A 24,000-nucleotide genomic window follows, 5' to 3' on the forward strand; every position below is an offset into this window, starting at 1 on the left:
GGGAATGTTTGACCCCAGTACTCTTTCCTGCCATGGCAGGGGGTCGGACTCAATGATATACTCAGGTCCCTTCCGACCCTAGAAACTATGAAACTATGAATTATGCAGTGTGGCAAACAGATTCATGTGCGCTGTGAGCATTTCATGGTGCCTCAGAAGGCTTTGAAGTGCTGCAAACTGCACATTTCCGCTTGTGGGGACGTGGCCTTGTTGTCCTATCTTAGTGTCAATAACAAAAATATATCCCCCCACTTGCATTCTCTTTTGTGCATGTGGCTTTAATTTGGGGAAATGTTTAATAAAGAGATTGGGAGCTGAGGAGGCGGGGAGGGTTAAGTGCATCCCAGCTGTAACTGGTTGCAATTGGTGGAGCTAATGCTACCTTGAGATGTGTCCCTGGCCTTTTGTTTAAAGTCCTTATTTTAATTCTTTGAAGAACTAGTAGTAAAAAGGAAAAGCTTCTCATAAACATGAATGTGCTAATTCTGAAGATATGTAGTAGGTTTTTGTTGATACACTCTTTAAAAGCATGATCTGTTTTCTGCTTCTAGTTAAAGAGGGTAGTGGCAGTCTTTAGTGGCTGTGTCAGTGTAGCCCATATTATTATGTACAGATGTGCCAGCTGCAAGTAGGCATTATCTCTTTGATAGTGCTAAGCACTTTACAGTGGGTCACTGAGGTGCAGCTCTCAACCAATAGATCTAATTGCAATCCTTTTATGTTCTCTATGATTGCAGGTTTCTCCAGCACTATAAACAAATAGTAATCAACTAAACCTGTTACCTCTGAGCAGCAATGTCACGATATGAAATATTAACTGTTCAAAATACAGTAATGATGGTTTAAAACTGCATTTGTTTCTTAAAGGTAAAAAATAAGGGAAAATCAGGAGCACTGGTACTGGAAGCATGAAGAGCCCTCTGGCTCTTTTTCATATAATGAAAAACTGTGTCTGTATACGACATGTTTTATGTGGTCAAATACAGTGTAAATATTGTGTACATCTTTTGCTATAGCAACAACATATTAGCAATGCCACAAATAATCTCTGTCTTGGAATCTACATTTTTATGACACGGTTATGCTAATACAAGGCAAACATATTTTCTTTTCTCACCTAAAGAAATATTAGACACTGGGCCCAAAATATACAGCGGAGACATGCTGTATCTGAAAGCAAAGGAGGCTGAATTCTTATTCTGTTTTAGGGAGGATGGGACCAGGGGGATTTTTCATGTCAGCTCTTTCGTTTCCAGGGGTCTTGTTGAAGTAGCCTTTGTCAATTCTTTTGATCCACTAAACTGGGACATTAGTTTTCTATACTGTGTTGAAGAATTTCATTATTTATTTTGCTGATTATATTGAACTGCCATGTGCTGTTGTCTTAAGAATCAGCAATAGGTTTCTGTTGCTTCACTGTCTAGTGCATGAAGCTCTGTACACCAGCAGGCCTGAATGTACTATTTTGCATTGCCTGTATCTGTCTAACAATTTGACTCAGATTGTTTCCTCCAAAACACTTTACTTCCATCTTCTTCTGAAAAAGATTTGAACCCATTTCCCAGGGACAAGAATAACATTTCCCATGTCTCAAAAACATGCGTGCTCACCAGGCAATTGGGTGTTCTGGGGTGAAGTCTTTTCAGCCTTTCATGTTGATTCACTTGAATTGAGCAACAGGAATTGAACCCAGGTCTTCCACATGGTGAGGAAAATGTTCTAGCTCCTGAAATATTGAATGAAAGGTGATGTCCTTGCTACTGCTTTTTTGAGTTAACTGAAACTGCATTTTTTAGCAAAAATACTATCTTGCTGACATTTTTTTCCTCATCTAATACCACGCAAAAAGTTCAGATGGGTGAGTTGGGTGTGGTTCAGTGTTGTCACCTCATTTGGCAAACCTAATTGAGGCTCTTTGAATAGTTTCAAGTCACCTCCTTCCTGTAGGAAGGAAGGATTGACAGAAGACTAGTAAGAACCATTGTCCTCCACTCCCACCATCCAAAGGGGTTTCAACAGTACACAGGGGAGGAAACACTTCTGGCTTCCAGTGAGTTCATTCATTTCCCCAGGGAAGAAACAAAGACTATAGATGCCTAGAAGCCTCATAGCCCCTGATGAAACACTGCAGTAAGTAAATCCTTGTGGGTAGAGGTTATTACATGGCTAATTGCTAATATGCTGTGCTATGGCCTGGCTATTAAAGCACTGTGGATTTCACTGCCTGTAGCATCAAGTCTTGCAATGGGAAATGTCTCTCTTTTCTCCACGGTATTCTCTTTAGAAGAGGTGAAGCAAGTCAGGTCCATGTGTAGGGCGGTATTGGCTCCTACCATGCTGACTGTGGCAGTGCAGTCAGCTGCTGCTGCAGCAGTGGTTTGCTTTTGAGCACCCCCTCCTCCCACATCCAACAAAGGTGGTACCCAGGAACACTGCCCCCTCCCCACACTACCCCTCCTTCCCCGAGTTATGCTACTGCTGTTTAGAGAAGCTTCTTCTGACCCCAGAGTGTTCTGTGGATTGGAGCCAATGGCCCTTAACTTATGGCCCCATGAAGATCTTGCTGTGAGAGAAGTGGCCAGCCTAGTCAATTGATGACTGGAGATGGGGGCACTGCATTTTTGGGTAAAGTAACAGAGGTGAGCAGGGGTAGTGGAGGGGAAGGAGTGGTAGGTTGTTAATTATAATGAGCTGAGGCCAAGATAGCATAGATCCAGTCCTAGGCCCTAGCTGGAAGTAATCAGGAATCCAGGCTGACCCATCCCTCAGGAGGAGGGCTCCTCCCACACCTACCTATGCAAGCTCTGATGAGACAGCAGCAAAGTATCCAGGCAACAGAGCATCTTGCTATGCCTCTGGCATGCTTGGGACTCCTAAACATAACACTGTGCACTGAACCTCTGGTTTGTGACTCTGCTCTATGACTCTCCTGCCTGTTCTGGCTTGCTCATATTTCTGTTTTGGACCTCCCAGCCTGGATCAACTGTATGCCCTTTCAATGACCTCATCTTGACTCTTGGCCTGCTTTAGTGGACTAGGACTGATACCCAGCTTTGGGCTTGGCTTCCTTCTGGTAAGCCCTGGACCCAGCATGATCCACTGTGACTGACTGCCTGTGTCCTGGCCAACCCTAACATTAATTCTCCTTAGATCAGCAGAGATAAAGAGAAGGAGAGTCCAAGGGTCTGGGGAGAGAGGATCAACTCAGTAGAGTGTGGGTGTTTGGATTCAGTAGAAGCGGCAGGTTTTCCTGGCATTAACCCTTGTGAATGGTCCCTGCAGAGTTTGACTGTCATAGACAACATATCAAGGCCTGACCATTACTACTATTACTACTACATAACACTTTTGACATTATGCTAAGTGAATACATAGAAATAGCTTTGGCAACCCTGGAGCATTGAATCAGGGCTTTCCACATAAACTGATCATGAAGGAGCGTTTATGAAATTCTCCATGGTTCAGGATTGAATCAAAATTGATCAATGCAGCTCTAATGCAAGGTGAACTTGTTGATCACTTCCAGTGGGGGAAAAATCTGTGAGTATGTGCCATGTGGACAACATTGAGAGGGTCCAGAGGAGGGCCACCCGCATGATCCGGGGACAACAGGGCAGGCCCTACAATGAGAGACTGCGGGACCTGAACCTGTTCAGCCTTCACAAGAGAAGGCTGAGGGGGGACCTGGTGACCATCTATAAACTCACTAGAAGGGACCAGAAGGGTTTGGGAGAGACCTTGTTTCCCCTGGTGCCCCCTGGCATAACAAGGAATAATGGCCACAAGTTGTTGGAGAGTAGGTTTAGATTAGACATCCATAAGAACTATTTCACAGTCAGGGCGGCTAGGATCTGGAACCAACTTCCAAGGGAAGTGGTGCTGGCTCCTACCCTGGGGGTCTTTAAGAAGAGGCTTGATGCCTACCTAGCTGGACGCATTTGAGCCCAGTTTTTCTCCTGCCCAGGTGGGGGGTTGGACTTGTAGATCTTCAAGGTCCCTTCCAACCCTACTTCTATGATTCTATGATCTTTCTTTTTGTTTTAATGCTGCTATCGGGTAAGTAATTAGCAAACTATTTGGACTGTTCATTGTTACTCATTTAGTATATTTTATGGCATAAAGAATCCAGTCCAGATTATTCCTCCCACCATCTGCATTTGTTTACCTGCACTTGTGCCATTCTTTTGCTTGAGAAGACCTGGGCACTCATCTTGGCCGCTTTCCTGGCCAAAGGGGGTCACTGTTCAGTAACGTGAGTCTTTCCCTCTCTGTGTTGAACTGGAACTAAGCAGTGTGCCTTCCCAGCACTCCCAGCTCCTGCTCTCAGGAGTGAGAGACGGAGATTGAGAATTAAAATGTCTTTAAAAAGAAAATAAGCTTTTGTATCAGCCAGCTGGCGAAAGGATAAAGGACTACGCTCACAAGATGCAATCAAAATTCAACAGTGTTTTATTAAACATGTAATATTATCAAACTAAACAAAAGAGCCCTCAATGGCTAGTAATACAATGCAATACAATTTATTTTTTCACAGTGTCATTCATGCAAAAGTATCATTGAATATTTTGCTTCCAGTTACAGGCTGTACATGCAAATACCAGTAAACCATGGAGGCTATAAAATACAAAGTGATGCTTCCTACAGGTATATTAAAGGTCATTTAATTTTGTGGAGCTTTTTTTGGATAAGAAATTAAACTTTTTCCATTGTACATGAAATGTGTGTGAATTACAGAGCTAAACAGCAGAAAAGACTAAAGTTAATTGTATATTAAAGACCCTGATATGTAAACACTTCTTCCTGTGCCTATGCTTTATTATGTTTCCTCGTGTTGGGATCAATGACAGTACATGCGCTTGCAGGATTGGGCCCTATTACCGTTTCTATACAAGTCCTGAAGTCAGCATTGGGTTTTGCTCACCTAGATGATTTTATGTTTTGCTTTAGGTTTGTTTTTCTTGAGCCTAATAAAAGATAATCAATGATGGATAAAGTTCTACTAACAAAGCTGGATCTGTTTGTCCTGTAAATAAATATAGGCTCTGCTTTCAAACCTTATCCTGCGTTAGAAATAGAGGTTAGATCCAAACTAAAGTCTTGAATTCAAACACTGAAGACTGTGAAAAGGCTGAGGTTTGGATTAAACCTTTTGGCTGAACCAAACCTCTGTTCCAAACACCTTGAACTTTAAAGTTGGGATTCTAATTTGGTGGCTAATTTTTTTCATAAGACATAATATGAAAACAGTGTAAAGCAGGTGCAACTCAGTATGCTAGGACCACATTTTAGGCTCTGTTTTGGCTGGCTTAAAAACTGCTATCCATTCTGTGAAGGTACTATAGAAGCTTTAAGGTTATTTGTTTTCCATAGAGCAGTAACCGTCCAAAGTCCCTATCATAGATTAGACTTGTAATGAGCCCTATTAATGCCTTCTTTCCAGTACCTCAGGGTATCAAAAAATGTCTCAGGGCCTTTGGATTCTGCTATTACACAAAAATAGATGGCTAAAAAGGGTGAAATAGTGATATATCAAAGTGGGTGGCAGTGGCTGGAAAACAGCTTGTTGATACAGTAGGCTGGAATATGTCATACAATAATCTTAAAGGGATTTTCAGCTGCCACTTATATTGCAAAGTAAGAGAGGAGGAAAACCATTCTGAGAAAGGAGGAGAACAGACTATGTAGACATCATGGTGGAGTGGAGCAAAAAGTGGAGGAGCAGAATGTGGCACAAGACTGAGTGCTCATCTGAATCAAGGAACTTACCAAACCCACCAATTAATGGCCAGTGCATGTGCAGGAAAGTTGATATGACCAGGCACCTGTGTACTCCAGTGCTTTGCTGCTACTGGAACAGCCTCCTGAAGCTGTGGGCAGCTGGGTATGAGTTAGACCAATGGCAGTGCTCTAACTTGCATACTAAATTGGACTGGTTGCCCCTCAGCTCCAGAATCCATGAGTGCCGGTGATGGCATTACATATCTTACCTCTCTGCTTTTCAGTTCAGTTCTGCTGGACCACAAACTCTGTTCCTTTATGCCCACTTTGTATAAGTTTTAAATGACAGTGTCAAGTGCAAGGCAATGGAGAACTGAGCCCTAATATCGGTTTTAATTCTCTCCAGCAAGCATTCTACAATTAAAATGCATTACTATGTATTAACTCTTGCAATCCTGGCAGCCAGCTTGGGAGATACATGTTATCTTTCTCTCTCAAATACTTGAAGTATATCCTGCCCCTTGACTATATTTGCTAAGTCTGTTTTGGTGCCATAAGGAACTGCCACATGAACAATCTTTCAATTAAAAGAGAAGAAAGAATATAAGTCTGTTCTCTGTTAGATCAAGTGGGTAACTTTGTTTAAAGGCATTTGTGAGCAGCGGTGAGCTCCCAACAGCTTGGCTGTAGAGTCTATTCTTCCCTGTCGCACCCCAAAGGCAGAGTATCATGAAAAAAGAAATCGCTAAGAAGCCCTAACCTTGTAACATACAGTTTTTGCTAAAAATATATATTAATAATATGTTATTGAGCGGGCATAGATGAAGAAGGCCAGGGAAAGCGTAAGCAATAAGAGTCTGAGCAAGGTCAGTGTTCTTTGCCCGAGGACTGCACAATCAATAAGAGCTGGTCAATAACTGCTTTATTACTACACTACCACTCCAAGCAAAATCATTTTAAAATTAAGAATATATTTTGCAAAACTGAATTAACAATATTGAATATTTTGCTCTTTGATATGACTAGCCTTCAAAATCAAATTATTAAATATGGAAAATGCTTACTGGTTTAGCTAGGGATTTTTTTTCTAAGTGCATGGAAAGAAAGTGGAAATTTTTTTATTCCTGTGTGCATCTGGGTATAGATTTGTACTGAATCTTGCATTAACACATAAGGAAATGGAAAGTTATTTATTTTAGCTTCCAAAATATATTCCACGTTCACTTGGAGAAACAGACTGAATGTGGAAGACCGGGACTCAATACACCTGCCAGGTGTATAAAACTGAGACTATCAATAAACTATTAGACTTGCAGAGTCAGATTCTTAGCTGCCACACTGAAGTCAATGGAGTTATGTCAGTTTACACCCACAGAAGGACTAGCCTGCAGCATTTGGGTGTGAGCTCTCAGTAGTTTTAATGAATTACTATAGGCTGTCACCACCCTTTGTTCTGTTCTCCTCCTTTTTCAATTTTGCAGACAGAGGATTCAATGTACACATTTACTTTACTGATTTAGTGTTGTCTTAAAGACATCCTCAAGGCCAACTCTCCACAAAACCACAAGCAGAGGATGAAATGGCATCCACCCTCAATGTTGGTATGTCTGGTTCTGCACATGCTGAATTTTGCTGAGATGTGCCAGGTGATTGTATTACAGTTCCTGCTGCCCCTACCTATTGGTTTAGAGTTTTGAGTTTCAAATAACCCACAAAACTCATCTGCTGCATTCTGTTGAGTTAACATGGGTTTAAAATGGTCATTTAGCATAGGCATGTTTAAGCTGAGGGGTACAGGGGGAGGAAAAGAAATGAAATCCAATAGTTTATTTAAGAATATAGATGTTCTGACTACAAGTTTTCCCTTTGGGTGTCTCAGTACAAACCCTCTAATGAGGCTGTGCTTGGTTAATGGAGAATAGATTTAGCTCCTGGTTTTGCTCAGTGATGGGAAATGCAAGATAATAGGTAACAGGTCAAATGGTGTTTGGACTTAGAATTCACTGGCAGAGGCCAGTGCTGTAGCTTGGATTGGAATCAGGATCCAAACTTACCCAAGGCTTGCCAATGTTTAGCTATTGGGCTTAGACTAGAACCTGTTTCAAGATATGACTCAACCAAGGAAGACTACTGTGCCTCTCTGTGCTGAAAAACATCAAGGGCAGGTCCAACTGCCAACTAATTCCATCTTCTATTACAGGCTTATAGCCATCACTTTTCTCTTGTTGCCCTTATACACTGTCCACAGATCATTCAGATGTCTCATTGCTGTTTCTCCATTACTGTTTGTTTTCTGATAGCCATCAGATTCTGGATTGAGTAAGACATAAGAGACGGGTGTCTTCAGTGAACTAAAGAGATATAGGATGCACTCAGGTCTTCAGAGTGGGTGTTTTGCAGCTTCCTTCTTTTATTGCTGGCTTCTTGGACTTTTTAAGAAACTCCAACTCCTAATTATGTTAGGGCATAATCTAAATAGATCAAAATCCTCCTTCCTAAAATATGCATTAGCTATTTGAACATCATTGTACAGCTAGACATTTGTATGCAAAATCTGAGATGTATGCAATATGGATTAGTTCTCATTGACACCGAGGTTATGTGTACATATCACACAGTGGTACAGGTTGCCACGGTGAAAACATGCTGTGCCCTCTTGCTATCACTCTGTGTTCCCTTCATGCTGAAAAAATGTCAGTATAGCCTATTTCATGACCATATATATGAGACTAAGAGCATGACAGTGGTACTAGGCCAGCCTGGCCACATGCCTCAAAGTAGCTGTGTGGCATTGTGTCAGCATGCAGCAGGTAAAGAGTGGGGATGAGTAGACAGGGCGTGTTTTCAGGGCGGTGCTCCTTTGCAGTGTCTGGTGCAGCATGGACATGCCTCCAGAGTGCCAAGGGAAGCTGCTTCAGTGAAACACTAAAATCATGTCAGTGGACTAGACAAAGAGGGGCTAGACACAAGTTATACACAGGACTATACAGGTATCACATGTTGTACACAGCTAAGGCACTGGAGGATTAAAGTCTGAAATGCTCTCTTTTTATTGTTTAACTATAACTATGTAAAATAGAAGGAGGTTTTTTTTTCAAGCTTACTATTTTTCTAGAGACTGGGACTGGGGCATATTCAGGGTCACTTGTTTGAAGTCATTACCATCTGATGTTTTATTTTTCATTGGTCTCTTTGAAATCAGTTCAAATCCCCAGCAGACAGGTGTCCACATCATAAAACCATAGCAGTGTAGCTGGCACCAGTTGGCCCCTTTGATGGCCACCCTACAAAAGGAGGCCAGGGATTAAACTGAAATGAAATGGAGACTATCAGCCATAGAACCTTTCTGCACAGGGCAGGATTGAGACACATGGGTAGGATGGTGTGAGAAAGCTTGCTTTGTCATTACCAGTGCAGCATTTTTCCTGTGTGCAGAGAGTTTCATCTTGAAGGTTGTAATTCTACCTCTCTTTTGTATGCACCACATTAACTTAAAACTTGGAAGAAAAGATGGGAATTATTGTTAAATGGATGCTAGGAGTTACCATATAGGGTTGGCAGCTCTGTCGGTTCTTTCACCTGGTCACTTTTTGGCAGGCTGGTTACTCCTGGAAAGGACTGAAGTTAAAACCCAACATTGCAAAGAGAGACTTAATTTCTGTTTGCCTCAGTACAGCATCCTCAAGCCTTCAGGAACACTTTTGTTAATTTACCTTTGAGAGTACTAAAGCACTGGTCTGATTGTTGACAGTCCCATTTACAATTAAGGAGGGCTTTCATTAAGCTCATCTCTGCAGTTCTGTTGTGGGGCCACAACAAGTGCTTCTGTTTAGCCTGACATGAGAATTCTGGAATTCTAGCATTAATTGGTTTCCTTGTAAGTGAAAGGTAAATAGCTGTTCAATTTGTAACAAAATCATTGCATAGACTTTAGCCAGGTTGATACATGCCCATTTTTCAACATACATGCAGCTTGTTTGGACCACTGACTCAGGTTGGACAAGGAAAATCTTCGTATCCTTGATAGACAAAGTAACTGTGGCAACAGTTTGATATAATGAAGAGGAAAGAAAGTTGAAACCTACTTTACTAACCTCACCACCAGATCTGGGGACTGCCTAAAAGTCTTCTGCTGGATTCACATTTCCCCTTCTGCTGTCCTTTTCCTAAGCAAAATTGGGTAAATGTTGTTAATTGAGAGATTTCATGACACAAAGTACAGGCTATTGTAGATAGAAATTATAGTTGGGAATATTAGTTGTATTATGACTTTGCTAGTCATAGCCCAATATCTAGTTTTACACTAAAAACTGGCACAAAATGGCTTTTTCTTGGCCATATCAACAGAGATATTAAAACTCTAAAACGGTTTATTTAGGAATGATTTTTCACCTTTGCATTTTTGCATTCTTATATATCTGCTTTTCATGGGTGGATCCAGGATTCTAAAAAAGGTGGGTATAGGGGCAGTAACCAGTGTGCAAGGGTGGGTTCACCCTGGTCTCTTCCTCCTCCAACCCTCTGCCCACTTAAGCAGGCAGACTGTACTATGGGAACAGAAGCCAGACACTTTAAGTCCCTGAGTAAGGTAAGAATCTCCCCCATGATCCATCCTGCTCTTAGCTCCCTGCTCTGTTCCCTTCTGCTCTGTACTCAGCTAAATGAGCATATAATCACCTCCCGTTTCCCCCCTTTGCCCTCTCTACTTATACCTCTGGGTGTAGGAGGGGGTTGGGTAAACCTTGTCTGCTGCTGCTGGTATCCAAGCTGCCCTGCTTTAGCCAGGGCAGTGGAGAGCAGCTGTGTGAGGAGCTGGGCTCAGCTGGGGACAGCAGCAGCAGCAGTGGGTGGGTTTCTCTTCCGTGTGCCTGCTCACAGGCTGGCGGGGACCACCTGGGGAAACTGCCCAGGAAGAAAACTGTCCATATACTTATGCAATTGTCACTGTCCCCAGCCAAGCCCAACTTCCCAAGCACGCTGGCTGTAGTGGGGCTGGAACAACTCTAGAGCTTCCAGGTTATCCTGGGGACAGTGGCAACAGTGGATAAGGCAACAAGGCATGAGGGGAGGTGGAGTAGATGTGAGGCTGAGTATGGAGAGGGGAATTCTTAACTGCTTTGGGGACTTAAAGGCCCCAGATGCTGCTTCTGCAGTATAGTCTGAAAGGTTGGGGGAGGGAAAGTAGGGTGGTGCAACAATGCCACTGCAGCCCCTCTGGATTCATCTCTGCAGCTGTTACACATGCTGATATCTAGTACCCTGATTTTGCCTTGGCCACTATATTTGAATGCTTTGGGCAGTTCATCTGCTGCTTTTTGTTCCTTATTCTTTATAAGTAGATATGAGCCGCTTCTACCACTTTACACTTTGTAAGTCCATTGGGATGTAAATATGTTAAAGATTCTGGGAGAGGCTGGGGAAGCAAGACCCTTGGATACTTGATTTGCCTCTCTGGCTTGTCAGAGAGGGGATGGTCTGCAGTTAGCTTTGACCCCAAGCACAACACAGACATGTAGGAGAGAGTATTCTCTCTTTATGCAGATATTAGAGGGGCATGTGCAGTAGGCACTCATTTTAGTAAATGACATCTGTGTGTGGGTCTTCTAGAAACTATCCCTTAGCTTTGGCCAATATAGATTGGCTGCTCTGGCAGAGCTCCTCTAGAATATGATGTAAACAGAAAAGCTCTAGCAAGTACCATGAAAGCAGAGAGGAAGAAACTGATCTAAGAAAGTACAAATCAAGTCAGACAACAGGACAAAACAATGAAGATAAGCAAAAATCCCTGCTTCAGCAGAAGTAGACATAGCACTTACCTATTCATGGTAGAGGCACTAGTTTGAATGCAATAGGAATAAACTCTAAAATCACCTCTGGAAGGCTGAGCCTCTAGCAATTTTTTTTTTTAAGTGAAGGCCGTCATGAGGTTTGAATGGATCACTTGTGTGCTAGAATCAGGCTGTCACTCCCAATTTTAAGTGATGTTCAATCTGAAAGAATCCTCTACAAATGGCAGTCAACACTATATTATGCAAACTGTTGATCTGCTGTAACTGTAACCATGTAGGACAGGGCTGAGTGATACTTGCCTGTTACAGCAAGTGAACCAGAGGTCAATAACACTTCACTTCAGTAATGCTGGTGTCCTCTAAGTACCTTCTGAAATGTGCTGACTGACCATATGACTTAATCAAGGTGATACAAAGAAAACAAGTCATAAAAATGTTGTAAGCATGTTGAGGGAGGAGGAAGGGGATGAAAGGCGGGGTGGGCATAATCACTTCTCATTAAAGGCTTTATGTGCTTTTTTCTGCTGTGGGCACCATAGGAAGTGGCCTCCTGTAATCTTCTCAGCCATAGCAGCAAGAATTGGCAAGGGAGTACTTCTAGACCAGTGGTTCTTGACATTGTTAGACTCAAAGTCCCCTTGAAAAATGCCAGTTCTCAGCTTTCACTCATTTTTTTGCCTTTGGAAAAATAATAGAGCAATTCTTCTGTTGGAAATATCTCAGAAAGACCACAACAGCTCATAATGTTTTTGCTGCTATGGATTCCTGTTGGAAATCTCTGGACTTTTTTCCTGTGAATCATGTTTGTACACATAGGAGAATTAATATTGTGTGGCACCCTATGTTTCCCTAGTTGAGAATCATTGTTCTAGACCATGACATAACATGAGAAGACAGTTGTCCAAGCCCTTTTAACTGAGCTTCCACTTTTCTCATACAGTGGGTTCTATGATCTACTTCTTTATAAGTACACAGCGCTTATTTTATGGTCAAAGCACTCCATAAAATTCCAACTGTAAGATAACTAAGGAAATAGATATTATCATGTGTGCTGCTCCATATACCATAGCCACCAAGGTCACTGCGGAGCAATCTGAACTGTGCCTTCTCTATGTGCCTTTTTCACAGGCCTGGGAGAGCAGTGTCACACAAGCAATTACTGTTCTGTACAACAATAAGACCCAAATGAGATTGTGTTCCCATTCTGACATTGTACATGCATATAATAAGATATATCCTTAAAGAGTTTAAATCAAAATAGATAAGACAGAGGGTGAAAATGGGGCCACAGTTGGGGTTAAGTTACCCAAAGTCCATGGCAGGACTAGGGAGCTGAACTCAGATCTTCTGAGTACCAGTTTAGTGCTTATTTCCACAAGGTCAGTTTTCTTTTCCTTGTTTTGTCTCTGCTTCATTCACCATAAAGCATTGGGTAATGGCTGAATACCAGAAACTAAACCCCTTTCAAAATGAATGGTCACATTTGTGTGCATGTGAGAGAGGGAATTTATTTGTGTGTGTGTGTGTGTGTGTGTGTTTTAATTCTCTCTTTTTAAGTAAGGAAAAGGTATGTAAGCAAAGATAGCAGAAGAAAACCTACTGGTCAGATAAAGAAACCACTTTCCTTAGGCATCATTTTACTTGCATTGAATTGATGCTGGAGCACTTACTGTGCAGGACACCTGGAATCTTTAAGGCCCAATTAGTCTTTTAAGAAGTACAATGTTAGGGGGGAAAGAAACTTGACCTTCTGGGGCTGGCAGAAAAATCTTTTCTTTCATTGCCTTTAGTTAAACTTGTGAACGAGGTCACGACTCCCCCTGCAGCGCAGGTCAAAGAACTTTATTGATAAAGCCCTACCTATTTTGTTTGTGACTCAGAGCAGGTGTTATCTGAGAACAAGCAGGTGTTTGTAGAAATCTGACCTTGAGTATGGGTTATTGACCTGCCCTTTTCTTCTGACTCATCTTTCCTTGAAAGGGCTAGTTTCAGTTTATGGAAGAGTAGTGCAAGCAATAATAGTCAACATGTAAAAAATAGCACTATTTATGGACCACTGTTAAGCACTTACCTTGCAAGATGTTTTTGATAACTTTTTATTAGAGATTCATCTAAATAACCACTGGATCTACTTTAAAAGGACTAAGGAAATGCTGGCTTTTCCTTTTTTAAGGAGCTGTATATATTTGAAAGCAGGCTACTTTGTATTTGGAATAATTTCTCACGTGCACTTTTAGTAAGTGTAAAGGATCTGAGTCTATTTCTGAATATGCTATATATACTGGAATAGATCAACATGCTATGTAAACCAATGAGCTTTCTTAAGATACACTTCCTCTGAAATGTAAGCAAATTTAACAGTGTAACCTCTTAGTTACACTTGGGAATCAACTGTTTTAATATATATGATATATATATTAAAGCAAGTATGTGTGTAAATGCCCATGTGCCTATACATGTAGATTTCCTGGCCAGCAGTTTTGATTTACTTTCTGTTTCTAGATATTATGTGAAAGTGTTTACCATATTTTTTTTAATGAATTTAAGGTTCATTTTTATGTAACACAATTAGTATAGGAAGAAAACCCAAACCTATTCTTTCAAGAGGCTAATAGTAAACCTTCAGCTACATGTGCCTTTTAAGAATATGTAATGCTTCTACAGCACTTTTGGTCCAAAAATCTTGAAGCATTCCATAGACACAAATCATTTAAGAAGCCCAGTCACACCATTCCTTGAAGGAGTTCCCATTTTACAGATGGGTGAACTGACTCAGAGAGAGTTCTAATGTTTTGCTGAAGGTCACACAGTTCATCAAAGATGCAAAGCACAATTTGGGACTCTTAAATCTTTAAACCTTTGTTCTAATACTTAGATAAATTCCTTATTTTAGTTTCTTTGACATTGGTTGCAAACACTGTTATGTAGTTGAAAACTGACTGATGGACCATAAACAAGGAAAATGCTAAACAGAAATATATTGAGTTGCAGGGAGGTATCTAGTGAGGTACCACAGAGATCAGTGCAAGTTCGGTGTTAATTAACATCTTCATTAATGATCCAGAATAGGGAGTACATTCACAGATGATATTGAATTGGGAGGATTTGCAAATACCAGTGAAGTCAAAGAGACAATACAGAGAGACCTGGAATGATTAGACACACGGGTAAATAACAATATGGGATTTAATATGGAAAAATATTCAAGCTACCAGAATACATCTACAGTCTCTGGAGAAACCCCAGGATTTGTTGGAGTAGGAAACCTAGAAAGAAGCAATGATGAAACAGACCTCAGGGTATTAGTGCATGGCATATTAGATATGAGTTTGCAATGTAATGTGGCAGCTTAAAAGCCAATGCAATTTTTGGTTTCAAATGTGGGGTACATCACATAATTGAGTGGCTCCCACCATATGGTGGTTGTTATACCATCCCTTGAATTCTGCTCTCTACATAGAAGAGTTTGATATTAACAAGTGGAGTTGCTTTCTGCGGAAGGGTGTGTATAGTCTCCTTTGTAGGGGCTAGTTCACTTGGGCTCCTGTACACTTGCGGGGAGCCTGCTCGGATGCATTGGAAATCCATTGCGTTGGAGCAGACTGGATTAAGCAAGTCTGCTGGAGCACGGAAATTGACATGCTCCGGCAGCCTAACGTGTTGTGTGTATCAGTGTCCCCAGGCATCTCTGTGGTGAAAAAATGGTGGTGAGGCGCTTTGAAATAAAACATATTTGATGAACTTTTGTTCAAAGTGCCCTGCCACCATTTCTTCAGTGCAGGGACATGTGGGGACACTGATACACATGATGTGCTGACACTTTAATTAGTGCAGCTTGCAAATTAAATTGCCTGGTGCTGCATCCTAGAGCATGTGTAAAGATGCCCTATTATATCAGTATCTTGATTTCAGAGAAAGAGATTTATCTGAGAAAAAAAAAAGGTATATAGTCTCTTTGAAAGCTTTGCTTAATCTGTTTCTTTCCTTTGCCCTAATTTTTCTTCATGTATTTAAAACATAATATTTACTGTATAAGAAGAAAATCTAGTAGTTTTTGTAGACTCCTAAATAAGTGGTAGCAGCTCAGCCTGAGCCAGCCAGTAAGCACTGCGAAATATGCATTGTAGAGACATTTGAAGTTGTCCCCAGTGGACAATTTGCACCGTTCAGTGTTAAAAGGCTCTATTTCAGTGCTTTAGAAAGCCCCCCAGACCCTTTGACTAGGCAAGTTGAGTTTACAGATGATGTACTCCACTCAGCCTGCTTGTAGTTTCAGGGCTTAAATGGCTAGCAGGGCAAAGAGGGGATAGTTAAATTCTCAAGCTGCTAAAATGGAAAGACTTGCAAGATTTTATGGCAGAAAAAAATTATTTTTAAGGTGAAATGTGACTGGCTAGACTGAGCAGACATTCCAGAAGCCATTGACTTGGATAGAGGGAAGATTAAAAAACAAAAAGAAATATAAATATGAAAGATTTGACCTACAATAAAAAAATGGTCAGTCAAATAGTATAAGATTTTGGACGCTTTTCTTTTAAGACTATACTTTTTACCTGGCCTAGTAATATTTCACTGTATATAGAAGTGTATCTGACTAGATGTAGAAGGGTTTTTGGCAGGTTGAACTGGATGACCACTTGAAGTACATTCTAGTTTCTATGGGTGCCCCTATACATGTGCAGCAAAGCTGCTCCAATGCACGGTGTGTGATTAATTGAGTCTCCTGGAACATGGTAATTACCACAGTCCAGTCGACTCCAGCATCACATATATCAGTGTCCTTGTGCTGAAACATGGCAGTGGGGGTGTTTTAAAGCTCGTTCAAAGAACTTTAGTTAAAGCACCCGCACCAGCATTTTTCAGCATGGGGACACTGATACACATAACATTCCAGGCGCTTTAATTAAAGCTGCTCTTGGAGCTACTCTAATTAAAGCTCCCCCAATCTGACTCCCAGAGCATATGCATAAATGCCCTATGACCCCATTATTCTATGACAGCCGATTAAAAAAAATTATTAAAAAAATTAAAAAGGGATTAAAAAACATTAAAATAAAAAACATTAAAAAGCAGATAAAAAAAATCTTTGAAGGGAAGCAGGGAGCAGGGGTGGGAAGTGGGGAATGAAAAATAATCTCCATAACACTACATTTCTGGAATGTTGTTTGGTTTGATTTTAATTAATTTTTGCTTATAGAAGTGCCTGGTTTATAGCTCTGGTGTTTGATATCCTCATTTTATTCACTGCATGGGTGCAACCAGGGCTTTGTCAGAGTGTCTGAACAAAGTCCCTTCAACCATGAATGACTGGTGCCTCCCGAGACTGGGGGTGCATCATGGCAGTGAGTGGGGACCACCCACAGATGCCAGCATCAGTGTTGGTGGCAGCGAGTGGCAAGCAGGGACAATGGCATTGATGTTGGTGGTGGTGAGCGGGGACCACCCACAGAGGCCGGCAGTGGTGTCAGCGCGGTGGAGGTGGGGGGCATGGCTAGTGGGGAGGGCCCACAGATGCTGGCTGTGATGGTGGGGGGCAGGTGGCAAGAGGTGAGTGGTGGCTTTGGTCGTGGCCAATCTCAAGGGGGGCATGTGCTTCTCCATGCCCCTCCTACATGGTGCCTATTCCTTCAACTTTGTTTGAAAGGTTCACATTTACCCTTGTGGGTTGTTTAATATCTGTACCCATTTTGTCCTTTACCTCTTTCAAATAGCCTAGGTGACTGCCATTTGTGATGGTGGTGACTTCTAGGCTGTGGATACCAATACAATGAGAACTAGACAAAGACCACCCAAACTCAATCTACTTCTACTACTGAACATCTATTTGAGGCTTACTACTTCTAGGTACTTCTTCTTCACTATAAGGACTGAAGTCAAGCAAGAATGTGTGATAGTACCAACATTCTTTTCCATCTATGTCTCAGCTATTCTGCATCATATTGATGATAAGAATTCCATTTTGAATCAGCATCCAGTATCACATGGACAGGAATATCTTTAACATCAACTGGTTACGTTCCAAATCCAGTATAAACATCACCTCTGTTATTAATTCTCAGTACACTTAAGATTGTGTTGTGTGCCCCCACTCAATAGAAGAACTCCAGGTCACCCTTGGTTACTTCAGTGATGCATATGGAATGCTTGAACTCACTGTCAACTTCGTGAAAACCAAGGCACTCTGCCAATTTACCCCAAACCAACCAGCTTCTCCCCCACATATTACAATTGGAAGGTGATCCTTGGAGAATGTTGAGCATTTCCCCTATCTGGGTAGCTATCTTTCCCCAAAAGTAAACATAGATTATGATATTCAACTCTATAAAATCTGCCAGTGCTGCCTTCAGATGTCTCCAAAACTGTGATCATGACGTCAACCAAATTCTCATCTGCTGCACTGTTATCATCCCTACCCTGTATGGGTGTGACATTTGGTTGTCATATTAGACACACTTGAAAGCTTTAGAACATTACCTTCAGTTATGTCTTCAGAACATCCTCCATATGAATTGGAAGGATAGAAGAGTGAATGCTACCACTGTGGCTCAAGCAGACACTACTAGCATTGAAGTCGTGTTTATATGGCACCAGCTTCATTGGATAGGACTTGTCACAAGGATGCCTGACAACTTGTTCCTAAAACATGGCCTGTACTCCCAACTCACTGATGGTCACCACTGTAAAGGTGGGCAAAAGAAGAGATTCAAGGACACCTTGAAAGCCAAGGTGAAGAAATGTGATATTAACATCAATTTGGCCTGGGAGACTGGAGCACTGGATTGTCCTCAGTGGTGCTGATGAACGATCATTTTGAGCATACTTACGTCACTGTGGAGGCAGATAGACAATAGAGGCAAAGGGAAGCTGTACCCCAACATCACCAGGATCTACTTCCTCCCAGAACTGTCTGTCATATCTGCAGTTGAACATATGAATCTCAGATCAGCATCTTCAATGACCTGTGGACTTACTGATGAGTTCCCTATTTACTTGGAAGACTGTCCTCTTTGTATAAGGAGACTGCTACTGCCATCGACTGACCTGGGACCATACACACTTCCATAGCAATTTCATAGTTGCAATTCTGAGGTAAAAATGAGACAAATTTTGTGCTTGGAAAAAGCAGATCTAATCATGAGTCTTGTGTTTTCTCCTAATAGCACAATACAGCTCAGTAACAGGGGAAAGTGTTTTATTTTTATGTCTTCATTTCCTCTGAATCATTCAGTTGTCTAATTCATTTATTGCACCATTCTCACATTTTAATTTTAATTTAAAAATCTCAAGCAGGTTTGTGACATTGTGAAAAATACCTGTAGTCGCTCATTGTGCATAGGGGAATGTATGTGATTCATAAAGCTCCCCTTTATTGCAGTTTACACAGAATTGTGTGCTACTATTTAGAGAATAAACAATATGCAGAAAATATGTATTTTTTCTTTTTAAAGAAAGGACTGTGAACAACATCTGAGTTTTTTAGCAGCTAGTTAGAAATGGCGCTGGAGGGAGAGGTGGGTATGAACATAGGAATAAACTCAAACTTGTGTTTTGATTCTTTTAATTTTGAAACTGTGAGTTGTTTCCTGCAGGCAGGAGGATGGACACTGCCTACAGCACCTCGTTTGCTGGAGAGAATTGAGAGCATTTGGTTTTATCAGCCGCTGGCATGGTAATGAGCCTATTTCTATTGAAATTGGCTCATTACTATTCATTTTTGCTGGCTCCCGACCAACTCATGAACTGCTTTTTGATTTTCAGGGGAGAAAAAAAAACCATAGGGAGTTGGTCCCATCCACTGGTAGAACTGACAGGAGCCAAGCATAATACAGGGACACGCTCTGCAAGTTCTTCCATTGTGACTCTGCCAATGCAACTCAATCTTGACCTGTACCAACAGCTGCTGTTATACTAGGAGTCCTCTCCACCTTCCAGCCTTGAAATTCCAATTGTGCCAAACAGTACGGGATGGCTTTTGTGAGGTACACAGAGAATCCATCAAGGATTAATTCAGTTCACATGTGACTTGAACAAATTTTGAACTTTGGTTCTCTGATGGGAAAGGTTAGAGTGAGTAATGAATTGCTTCATACATGGCATATAAAAAAGTCTTAAATATTATAAGATTTTTTGTGACTTGTCAAATTGTGTCACTTAATGGGATACGGTGACATTTATGTCTTTGTTTAACTACATTGTAGGTTCATACACATACACACACGAGTACACATTTATGACACGTGATTTAGTAGCAGTGAAAATCAAAGCACAGTTATCTGAATATTTGTTTTAAAAAACTCTTTATTTTAAAATACCTGAGCATGCTATATTTTTTAGGAATATAGTTTTAATTTCAGCAATATAGTTAACTCCCCCTTCCCATAAAGCAGCAACAGCAGCAATAATGAATCCTCAGACAGAGTCTGCAACATTGACTCACATGAGCAGAATTCCATTTAAGTCAGCTGGAGTTCTTACAAGGATGTAGGATTCCAGTGCGTGCATCTAAACAAGACATTAACTGCGCAGTAGCCAAATAACACTGTGCAGTAGCATGTCACAGCACCAACTGTGCTAATATGCTACTTATTTGGTATTATTTAACTACTGCACAGTAGTGTTTCTTAAAAGGCATTTGCCAATGCTACTGCTCAGTAACTCCGGTTACTGACTGTACTGATTATACAAGTATTAAATAAATGCACAGTAACCACTGCACAGTAGCGTCTCCTATAGATGTGCCCAGTGAGAAGCAGTTTGTGATTTTGGGTGCCCTTTTTTTTAGAGGTATAGCCTGAGACACCTGCAAGGGCCTAATTTTCAGAGGGCAGATGTCTAGTGCTTTCTGAATATCAGACTCCTTGAAGGTATCTCAGGTTGGGTAATTCAGACACTAATCACTTTTAAAACTTCACCCTGGAGCCCTGTTCTGTTAAGGTATTTTCCCTCTGTGGTTCTAAATCTGATGCTTACAAACACAGAACATTTAAAAAAAATCCTTTAAAGTTTTTCTCCCCAAAAATTTAGTAATGGATAAAGATACTATACAGAATCGGTGGGCATTAGGGCTGTGCAAAGCTTTGGTCACTAATTTGATCTGGTAGAGATTTGGCCTGATTCAGCGGCCGAATCTCTGAATCCAGATTGAATCAGGAGACTCTTTAATCTCTCTGAATTGAATTGGAACCCTCCAAATTGATTCGGAGATATTCAGAGAGATTCAATGATTCAGTGATTAGGCTAGATATCAGGAGGTGCTACTTCACGGTCAGGGCGGCTAGGGTCTGGAACCAACTTCCAAGAGAAGTGGTGCTGGCCCCTACCTTGGGGGTTCTTTAAGAGGAGGTTAGATGAACAACTTGCTGGGGTCATTTGACCCCAGTAATCTTTCCTGCCATGGCAGGGGGTTGGACTAGATGATCTACTCAGGTCCCTTCCAATCCTAGAAACTATGAAACTATGATTCAGACATAGACACAGGTTTAAATGTTTTTTTCTACTTACCTCAGGGTACCAGGCAGCTCATGAACACTGAGATCCTGGGGTGGATGGAGCATCCCATGGGAGCATGGGGGTTCCCCAGTGCACTCGGCGGCAGACCCAGAAGTGGACTAGAATCACTTCTGGTCCATTTCCGTGTCCGCCAAAGAGTGCACGGTGGACCCCCCCCATCCCCTGGCTCAGTGTCTGGTACCTCCTGGGTCTCAGGGGAGTCCCCCTGTGGCTGATTGCTGAGCTGGAGGGCTGCAGGGGGTTGGGGGTGGAGTGGGGATTCCCTGTGCACTCAGCAGAGGACCCGGAAGTGGACTGGAAGTACTTACGGTTCACTTCTGGGTCTGCAGCTGAGCACGCGGCTCCCCCCGCCCACTCACTCCTGTGGGATGCTCCATCCTCCCCAACATCGCAGCATTCATGAGCTATGCATAGTACCTCAAGGTACGTAGGAAAAACATTTAAAGCTGTGTCTATGGCCAAATCGCTGAATCTGTGAATCAGCATCAAATCTTCAGCTTTGGATTTGGCTGAATCGAATCAGGACAGTGATCTGAATCAATAAATCAAATCACTGTCCCTGATTCAGGCTGAATCCAAATTGAATACGGCCCATTTTGCACACCCTTAGTGGGCATATCTTTACTAGTCCTGTGTTCCTATGGCATTTGAGTAAGAAGCACATGTATTTGTTTGTGTAATTAAAAAAATATCAAATTAAATACTTTTGAGTTACCAAAGTTGGAAAAATCATAAGCATACATGAATTTCTATCCACTGGGTATCAAGTTTTACTTTGCTTTCTGGGAAATGTTAAATAGAGATATACCAAACATTCAAAATGGTTGTTGAAATCACATAAAGCTTGAGATGTTTTGCATCTCATTATGAGATTAAAAAATGGACTGATTTTGTAGAATTTACCTGTTCTGCTAAGTTTTGCTTCCTTTTCACTTATTTCTTCATGGAAAATTCAAAGCTAAATTCAAAGTGTTGCATACTTTTGGAATTATTAATATTAGTGTTGGTTGAACTGGCTCTCAGTGCATATGAAGCAAACTGTTCTGTCCTTTGAAGGAACATTTTTACTACTACTTTCACATTTTTGCTATCTTGCATGCTAAAGTAGATGTCACAGTCTATAGAAGCTTAATTCAGGCTTTCCTTATTTGCCCAATAGATCAGAAATAGATCAGGCCTATTTAGACACAGGGGTAGATGAGACCCTTAATAGAATCTTGTAAAAACTTTTATTACTTTTTATTGGTCATAACAAAATTAAAATGACCTGACCTGACCTTTCATTTGAGTGTCTCAGGTCAAGTGTATTTACTTCTGTCAGTGTGTATTTAGGAGTTCAAATACTGAACTTTATTTTTGTTTCAATAAATTGGTCAGAAGTGATCCGTTATCTTAGTCTCAAGTAAAGTCATAGTAGGACAAGCTGGTTTGCTGCATGCATTAGATAGCTGGAGTTTATTTAAAGTTTTAGATTATAAAGCTTTTACAGTAGGGCCTAGAAAATTAGGAAGTGTTCTAAACCTGAAGCCAGCCCTGTCATGTTTGGATTGGTTGGACAAATGAGGACACCTTCTTGTCTGTGATGATGTCCTATTAAACTACACCAAGAGCACTGCTTGTATAGAAGTTTTGGGTGGGCCAACTGGTATATTCTGAGCCAATGGCTGTTTGAGGTTCCAAGCATCAGGAGACAATGTGGGGAAGTCCTGGGATTGAAGACATTCAGATCCTGCTGAGAAGCCAAAACAAGCTTAGTATGATATCAGTAGAGATAAGATGGCCTGACAATTGAACAGATACTGAGATAGGGCTTAGGGAAGGATTGGAACCGAATCATAAAAGTGAGAGGAGGAGGGGGCTGGAGAACCACAGATCCAGGAAGAAGGCTTGACAGGTGAACTTGCAAAAGATCCCCCTGGCTGGATTACCCACGGGGCCTGAATCCTGGACTTCTGGGCTAGGGACAAATATTCAAAAAGCCTGAGCCTGAATTGATTCAATCTTTGCAGGTTAGTTAAACCTGGCTAGGCTGAACTGGTTTGTAACTGTGCAGACATCCTAGACATGCAGGCACATGCCTGCAGTGTCTCAGGTTAGAAGCTGGGGGGGTACTAGAGCAGCACTCCCAGTGCCTTCCACAGCACTGAGCTGAAGGGGCTGTGGCCAGACCCTGGCAGGATGCTCTGATTAGCTCAGCAGGGAATTGATAAAAGTGTTTATCACTCCCTAACTCAGTGTTTATCACCCCATTAAGAAAACATCAGAGGGACATTACCAGCTACCTGTTGATTTCGTCTGTTGATTCTACTTGTTGATTCAGCAGGGACCATAGCCAGCATGTGGTCTACTAGCTAATACACAGATACCTCCTCAGCAAGACAGAGAGGAGGGGGGAATTCATGCTTAGCAGGGCATGGTGAGAGGGAGTGGCAGCCAGGGAGCACAGGGGAGGGGCCAGCCCTGGTGCGGGATAGAGAGCCCCACCCAGCCCAGCAAACATGGCCAGGATGCTGGGGGAGTCTGATTTATCTTAAACCAGTGGGGGATCTGGAACAGATATTGCATAAACCAGTTTGAGCCAAATCAGTTAAGTCTGATACTATATTCAACCAGGTTTATCTCTAACCGGTTTCAGCCACTTTCAAACTGGTTAATGTGCACTGAACATCTGTTCTGTTACAGGTTTAAACCAGTTTCTGATCCCTCAAACCAGTTTATGTGTAATCCAGGTGCGCTGGTGAACTCAGACTGGTGGGATGGTGAAGCATCCCATGGGAGTGGGGGTGGGGGAGGGAGGGTTGCAGCCAGCCAGGCATTCCAGCTGGTAGCGGGGAGGTTGCAAACTCATGGATAGCTGCAACCCCCCCGCGCTCCCGTGGGATGTTCCACCACCCCACCAGTCTGAATTCACCAGCTATGCCTGGTGTAATGTCCATCCCTAGCCTTGGATATGAAAGAATTAGCTCCTTCTGTTTGAGCTGAG

The sequence above is a fragment of the Gavialis gangeticus genome, unplaced genomic scaffold, assembly GCF_001723915.1.
Source record: "Gavialis gangeticus isolate Ggan-Ray unplaced genomic scaffold, GavGan_comp1, whole genome shotgun sequence".
Lineage (NCBI taxonomy): Eukaryota > Metazoa > Chordata > Crocodylia > Gavialidae > Gavialis > Gavialis gangeticus.